Below are 8497 nucleotides of genomic sequence, written 5' to 3'. Positions count from 1 at the left end.
AAACGGGATCTTGATCCTCTTTACTGTAATGTAGCTTTTTCTGTATCATAGATAACCCTGAAATGCAGCCTTCCACAAGATTCTCTTTCAGGGTCAATTGCGATATCGCGCTTTAGCAACATGCGAGCCCCACACATCTGAGAAAGATAAAAGAGGAGAACTCTGTGTGGTTTTATATGAGCAGTGGGCAGAAGAACAGGAGTAGGAAGACAATTGAGGTGTTTGGATTGTGGGCTCAAGACCTTCCTGGCATGCTGAAACTAACACTGGCCTTTCCCCCATCTCCAATAGTTTGGCAGGAGAGGTAGGCTGGAGAAGAAGCCTCAAATAGTAGGCAAGAAGAGAGGGTGATTGCCTCTCACCAGCACTATTTATGCCAAAAGTAGGTATAGCTCTAATGGAGAAATACATCAAAGAGCTAGATAATGTCAGGGTGTCTTGGTGGAGTCTTGGGAATCTGATTTTCTGGGGTACCCTGGAGTTCCTTGGGATCTTAGTGGCTCTTGGACATCAGACAATGTTCATTGCACACTACCAGTGCTCTTCCTTTGCAGTCACTGGAGAATGTTGGGTGCATTCTAGAATCTAGGCTCAAGCTGGGCAGCAACAATGTCCAATAAACCTGCTCAGTGGTTTGCTCAAAATGACTGTTCACAGTGTAACTAGAATCTTCTCTGGAGATCACTCATAGCCGAGTAAGATTGTCTTCCATGAACATGGCCTTAGCAGTGAGTCTGTAAGTGACTGTGGAGGCCAATTCTGGATCCACACGTCTTTCCACAGTGGGGACATTGGTTCCTGGGTGGGAGTTGATCAAGGTGAGGGTTTGCCAAGCGTGCCTTCCTCTTAGCACGTTTCTCCCTTTCATCCTGAGTTTGAGCGTCTTCAAAGCCCATGACACCTTTGGTAAAGGCTGTTCTCCAATTAGAGCGCTCGCAGGCCAGTGTTTCCCAGTTGTCGGTGTTTATACTACATTAACTAGAACATCCTGCAATGCGCAGGTTCTTGGGCAGACACATCCATTTGGAAAAAAGGTTCTATGGCTATAGAAAATGTGAGGACCACTGGTCTTGGGGCAGAAAGAGGGAAACCTGGCTTGGTGGAACTGTAAGAACTACTTAGCATAGTAGTTTGAGAGACAGTGCAGGGAATGAGGTCCCTGGTTTCAAACCTTGCATGTCCCAACATTTCTTCTGCCTTAGGCAAGTCTCTCTCTCTCTCTCTCTCTCTTTCTCTTTGAAACAGCTGGAGAATAACTGTGACTTACCTCATAGGATAGTTAGGAGGATTATGGTAGTAATACACTGTTGTGATCTGGAGTCTTCAAAGGTGCTACATTTATTGCAGGTTCATCCCACCTTTCCTCTGGGAGCTCAAATGTAGCATGGATGGGATTACCAGGCAGTCTGTCCTCCAGGCACCTGCCAGGCGGACCTGCTTTACATTCATCTGTATCAGCTGCCTTTAAACCATGGTCTGGGCTTTACCCACTCAGCCATTTCCCTTCCGGCTAAACATTACTATTATTTTAGGATCTGCTCAGCAACAGTTTTTACTATACAGCCTCTGGAGAAGGACTGTGACTGAGTAGTAGAGCAATTGCATTGCGTGCAGAAGGCATGAGATTCGGTCCCCTGTATCTCCAGATATTTCTCATCACCGGGTCTCAGGGAAGGTTTACAGCAATAAAATCTACTGTTTTAGGTGCCTTTGGCTGATTAATGTTCTACAGCCTTTTCAGTGTGTCTGTGGGAAGGAGTGTTACTGTTTTGCTGTTTGGTTTTACTTATTTTCATGTTTTTATCCTGTATTTTACTTTGTGAACTGCCCGGAGATCTCATGAGGAAGGGTGGTATATAAATCTAATAAATAAATAAAAATATATTTTTTAAAAAAATAAAAATAAAAAACACTGCCACAGAAAGTAGGCAATTTTCCTGTGTCTGTAAGTGTGATGTGAGAATGTCGATATCGTTAAGGAAAACGCTTTATTCTGTTTTGTAGAGGCACGTGCATTTGCACAATTACACACAGGTAATTTTTAAATATCTGTTTTCTCTTCTTGCAAACACTATGAGAAAGTCTACTTTGCTTTTAAATGTCATTTGGGGTTGCAGCTGTTGAATACTTTATCTTAGTTAACTTTTAACTTCTAGCTACTGATTTACCAAGAGACGTTAACAGCACAATTCAATTCATCCCTCCTTAGAAGTTAAACACACTGTGTCCAATGGGGCTTAATGCCAGGTAAGTATGCTTAGAATTGCATCTCAAAGCAGCCTTCCTGAATCTGGAGCTCTCCAGATGTTTTGCACTACAACTCCCATTATCTCTGACTGGGGCTGATGGGACATGTAGTCCATAATATCTGGAGGGCTCTGGGTTAGGGACAGCTGTGCAAAAGCATGCGACAAGGGATTTGGCAACCTACCACATATTAGCATGTCACAAGTGATGCTTCTAGTGAAAAAAAAGAAAGGGATTGTCTGTTAGAAGTGGGGATTCTCAAGAGACTATTTACATTCTTTTTACTCTGGCTCAGTCTCATTGCCTTCAAAGAGAATACACCACTGAAAGGTATCTGTCTATCTGTGTGAATAATTTCTAGTACTCATAATAATGCAAAATGATACGCGGTACATGCAGAGAATTATAAACTTCAGTAAATGTATCAGCCAGCTTTGGGAATTATAAAAATGATGGTAGCTCACAGAGTTAGCTAGCTATTGGTCAAATGGTTCTTAAAATCAGTAATGGCACAATTTACTTTAGACATGTATATAAAGGTTGATGTTCTCATTGCATATTTCTTAAATGCCAAGATACTTTACTAATCCTTTTTGTAACTCACAGTTCTTTCTTTTCTATATGAAACTCCAGGGATTATACACCCAACTCTTTCTTTTCATCAGATGCAATTGTGATGCTCAGACATCTCTCCATTCACACCCACTGGGGCATGGAAACTACTTCTCCACTGTGTGATTCAACAGTGTGGTGTAGTGGTTAGAGCTGAGGTTCCCAAACTTATTTGGCCTACTGCCCCCTTTGCAGAAGAAAAATTACTCAGTGCCCCCCTGGAAATCTACATTCTCTAAGCGAACAAACAGAAAGATTCAGCGACAAATCTGCATTCTTTTATGTAACTATATTTCTACCTATACCTATACGGCCTAGGACCCTCGTACCTATGGAACCGCCTCTCCTGGTATGTCCCACAGAGGAACTTACAGTCTTCAAACAAAAACATATTGAAGGTCCCAGGCCACAGAGAGGTTAGGCTGGCCTTAACCAGAGCCAGGGATTTTTCAGCTGTAGCTCCAATCTGGTGGAACACTCTGTCACAAGAGACCAGGGCCCTACAGAGCTGTTCCACCAGGCCTTTGGCCAGGGCACAGCCTGACTGCCTCTTTTGGCAATCCTCACAGAACTTCTAGCCCAATGGTTGCCATTAATTTGATTGGAATTGATTTTATAATGAAATGATTTTAGAATGTTTTATTATTTTACTGTTGTTAGCCGCTCTGAGCCCGGCTTTGGCTGGGGAGGGCAGAATATAAATAAAAATTATTATTATTATTATTATTATTATTATTATTATTACCTACGTCCAACAACATAATTGTCAGGGACTGGTCAGGAGAGGAGGTATGGTGGAGTCTGCCCCCCACACACCTCCTGCTCTTCCCAGAGAAGAGGGAGACAGTATAGATTTAGAACAGTGGTTTGCAGAAGGTCATAGTTCAGAAGCTGCAGAGGGGAGAAGCTGGGAAAATTGGGAGGTGAGCAGGAGCAGGAAGAAGCAGCACCAGGGGAGAGACAGCCGATAGACTCAGTGTCTTTAGACAGCATTCCTGTCAGGAAGAACTCTCCCTTGAGAGTAGGCAGTTGCCTGTTGAGGAGCTGCCAGCAGATACAGGGGAAAGGGGGAGGGAGACAATGGAATTGTGATGGCCTGGGATTCGGATGCTGAACCTGAGGGATCCCAACCTGCACAGGATTCCCCGCCTCCAGAACCAGCTGAGCCGGGGTTGGGGCATGAGCCTGAAGGGCCCTCACCTGTGCTGGATCCTCAGGTGCAGGCACCAGCTGTGTCTGCTCTGGCTCCTGAGATGATGGAGGACCCATTGCCTGCAGATGCTCCACTCTCAGCCCCGTCAGAGGAAGCTGAGGTTGCCTCTGGGTCCAGTAACCCTCCAGCCTCTCCTGAGCTGCAGAGGCTCAGGGCAGAGAGGCAGAGGGAACTAAGTTCCCGCAGGAGGAGTGCTTGCCTCCAAGCCAGGAGAGGGGAGTCACCTGAGGATCGGGGCCGCCCTGTGCCTCGGGGCAAATAAAAGCCAGCCAGCCCCAGTCCCAAGTTGCGGGAGCAACTTCGTTGGTTGTCAGTTCCTGCCTGAACTCTATCCTGCTATCTTGCTGGAGCTCCTGACCTCACTCGACTACCTGCCCTGCATCCAGCTTCAACTTTTATGGACTGCCTCCATAGTGCACCTTCAAACTCGGACTGGACTCAGATCTTGCCTCTTGGTTAGACCACGGGACCAGCACAGATATGCAGGCAGCCAGAGAAATGAGCAGACTGACAGTGGGTGAACATTCATGTGATAGAGCTAGGGAACTGACGGGGAGTGATAGCTTGTCAGAAGGAGGAGGGGAGCCTGTAAGCTTCAGAACCCTCAGGAGGGGAGGGCTTCCAGAGAGAGAGAGCGGGGAAAACAGCATTCCAGGAAAAGGACACACTTCTGTTTTTGCTGGAGACGATGGAAGAAAGGAAACAAGAGTTAAGTCGAGTCATCATGATGGTGATGGACGCTGCTCGGGGGGAGAGTTCCCGAGCTACTGTGTTTAGTTTGGCAATAAACCAACCTTTTAATTAACCGGACTCATGTGTTATCATCTGCCACTCACAATTCCTGACACACACACCCTCCCAGGACACGGCATGCTTTGAGAGTAGTAGAACAGAAAGCTCAGAGGCAGAAAACACAGATTAGCCAGCACAGGGATGACATAGAATAGAAGAGAGGCAATGCTATTATCTAAGAGAGATAGCATTTCTACATCTCTCTCTCTGTGAATATTGAATAAAAGACTGGTAAGAACTCTCCCTGTTTTTCAACTTCTTGGCTGCCACCATGGGAGGGATCAGATCCCCTGAAGCCTTGACAATAATAAAGAAAGATTAAAAACCCATAAGGCAGATCTGAGTGAAGCCTACCAGCTCAGTGTGATCCGCCCCAGTGGAAGATTCTTTATGCTTCCACTGCCCTCTTATTTTTATTCAACATCCTCCTCCCAATTGCACCCAAGGCTACTACTGTCCCCTGAATCATTCTGGTGCCCTCCAGGGGGCAGTATCACCTACTTTGGGAAATACTGGATTAGAGAATTAGAGTTTCACATCCCCAGTTCCACCATGAAAATCACTTGGCTGAGCTTGGGCCAATCAGAGTCTCTTGGCCTAACCTACCTCATAGTGTTGTGAGGCTAAAATGGAGAGGAAGAATACCATGTTCACTACAATGAGCCCCATGGAGGATTGAATTTCGATTTGATCCATAAACTGGTAGGTTTGAAGGAAGAAAATCCCAAAGGAGCAGATTTATCATCCAAAACCCCTATTGTTTTGTAGGCTGTTGCTGCATATAAAATTCCATAATCTAGGATTTATGTGGGAATCATACAGTAAAAGCAAACAACTTAGTAGGCAATTGTATAAGGGCAGAAGCAGAAACCTACTTTTCCCCCAATAAATATCTGTTGTTGGTTAATCTTGCTGGGCAAATGACAAAGTAACCAAATATATAGGCACATGTGAATGACAAAATTGTTTATGCGACTGACTTTGATACGTGACAAGGATCTTCAATGTGACTGTTTTGTGGGTTTGTGAGTTTCAGTTCTGATTTTATGGGTTGCTTGTAAATTACCTTACAGAGGCCACCAGCCTTCACATGCCATTATTCAGGACCCTATAATGTACCATCTAGTGCCAGGCTATATAGAAAACCAATACAGGGCATCATACATAGCAGAAGAACATGCTTACAATATCACAATAATGTTTAACACTGTGCCTATTTTCCCTTTCCTTTTTCTGCTGGACTCACAATTACAAAGCTATCATATTACACTGATTAGGTGGTTGGTTCCAATAACGGTTTGGCAGGAGCAGCAAAACTGCCCCAACTGAAATCACAATATAATATATCTAGCACAGCCCTACTGCTTAGTACTCAACCGGGAATGGAGAAAACCGTTCCAAAGAGAACAGGACAATGGTGAGCACGATAGCACATGTTGTGACCTGTGCCAGCATATTCCTGCAGTGGCAGTTTGCCTGCATCTGTTGATTGGGGGATGCCTGTTCCTGGATCACATTGTGAAAGCTCAAAAGCATTCAAGGTCCAGCCCAAGACATTCTGCGTCTAAAAAGAAAGGAAGGAAGGAAGGAAGGAAGGAAGGAAGGAAGGAAGGAAGGAGCGCTTGTCATTCGGGTTAGTGCTTTTCTGCATCCCCCCCCCAAATAATATAGCCATATCCCCCCCATTTCCTTAGATTTGAGTCCCCCCAAATAGAGGGCACCTTATACATGGAGGCATGTTATACACAGAAAAATACGGTATATAGTTGTGTGGTGGCAGAAAAAGGGGAAAACATAGAGAAGTGAGGCTTCAGAGATCTGGGTATATCCTATATTTATGTATCTTCAATTGCCACTTGAAAATGCTCTTGTTTTCAACGCATATGTGTTTATGTGCTGAGGGTCAGGCACATTTTATTCTTTCGTAGGTCGCATTGAGTACTTAGTGGAATAAAGAGGCAACTCACGTATTTTATTAAAAATAAGAAACAATCAGTTATGTATGGGTGATGACATTTGACTGGAGGGCATAAAGTGCAGAGATGCTCTCTGAACATTAAAACACTTCTTAAGTGCTTACAATCACAACCGTTTAACAAATGCCCACCCTGCCATTTAGTTAATCCTGTTAGCTTCAGATATGCCCATGATTGTGTTCATGAGGTCATGTCACTATGCCTGATATGATGGCTTCATATGGTCTTGAATGCCAAGGCAATTCAGATTTAACAATAGTATGGCAAATGAGCAGGGCCGGATTTAGGTTTGATGAGGCCCTAAGCTCCTGAAGGTAATGGGGCCCTTTATATGTCCAGCTGTCCCTTGTCAACAACAAATTGCCGCTATTTTTTGTGTTGCATACATGCTATATGGAAATTTAATAAACACAAAACACTGTTGCTGTATGTAGGTTTTATTTTATTTGGTTTTTATCTTCTATTTTGGAAATGTACATCCAGGTTTTTTTTCCTTTAATTTTTTTTTGGGCCCCAAGAGAGTGGGGCCCTAAGCTATAGCTTGTATAGCTTATATGTAAATCCGGCACTGCAAATGAGGGTAATGAAGGAATATGGGACTGGCAAACAGCTATTGCCAAAGGAGTAAAGAGACACAATATACAGTGGTACCTCTAGTTACGAACTTAATTCGTTCCGGAGGTCCGTTCTTAACCTGAAACTGTCCTTAACTAGAGGCATGCTTTCGCTAATGGGGCCTCTTGCTGCCGCTGTGCCACCGGCACACGATTTCCATTCTCATCCTGGGGCAAAGTTCTCAACAAGAGGTAACTCTTCCAGGTTAGTGGAGTTTGTAACACGAAGCGTTTGTAACCTGAGGCATTTGTAACTCGAGGTACCACTGTACATTTGTTTAAAACTAAAATGGAAACAAACAGATCCTTGGTAAGATTCCTCCCTCCTCGGTTGGTGGTTTTTTTTTTTTTTTTTTTTTGTTTTGTTTTGTTTTGTTTTGTTTTGTTTTGTTTTGTTTTGTTTTGTTTTGACAGCACTGAATGTGCTACCTTCAAAGTAGGTATTGGAATTACGGGATCTTTGTTTTAGGAAAATGACTTTAAAAGAAAAATGAGCTCCACTCTCATCGTTATTTCAGGTATCACATGGTAACACGATCCATGGGAACATTATTCTCTCTTATTTGTATCAGGTAGTGGAAATGGAGGACTTAACTGAAACTGGGCATTTTTCAAAGACTGATGCAACTTCTTTCTCCACTATTGGGAAATAGTTAACTAGATTTATAGTGTGGTTAGAGGGGGGGGGGTGCTTTCTTATTTTCTTAACTAGACAAATATTAATGCTAAAAGGCTGTTCTTGAACTACAATCTAAACTGGAAACCTCAAGAGGGAAAAGCAAAATGTAATTAATTCAATTAAAGCAAGACCAATAATGTCCAGCTAAGAAACATTGTTTCATTTCCAGAATAAATGAAAAGCTCAAACACTGATAATTTTTAATGTCTAATGACACACGATTATATATTCTCCTAATAACTTGAGGCTTTTATTCTCTGGTTTGTATCCATTATTTTGTATAGCTACTTCAAAGTCTCTGTAGAACAAACTCCATAAGTGGAATGTAATGTATTTAAATTTGTACGTTCACAGTTTTATTACA

This window comes from Podarcis cretensis, assembly GCF_951804945.1.
Source record: "Podarcis cretensis genome assembly, chromosome: 7".
In the NCBI taxonomy this organism is placed as follows: domain Eukaryota; kingdom Metazoa; phylum Chordata; class Lepidosauria; order Squamata; family Lacertidae; genus Podarcis; species Podarcis cretensis.
The sequence above is the reverse complement of the archived record's forward strand: the minus strand, read 5'-3'. Positions refer to the sequence as shown.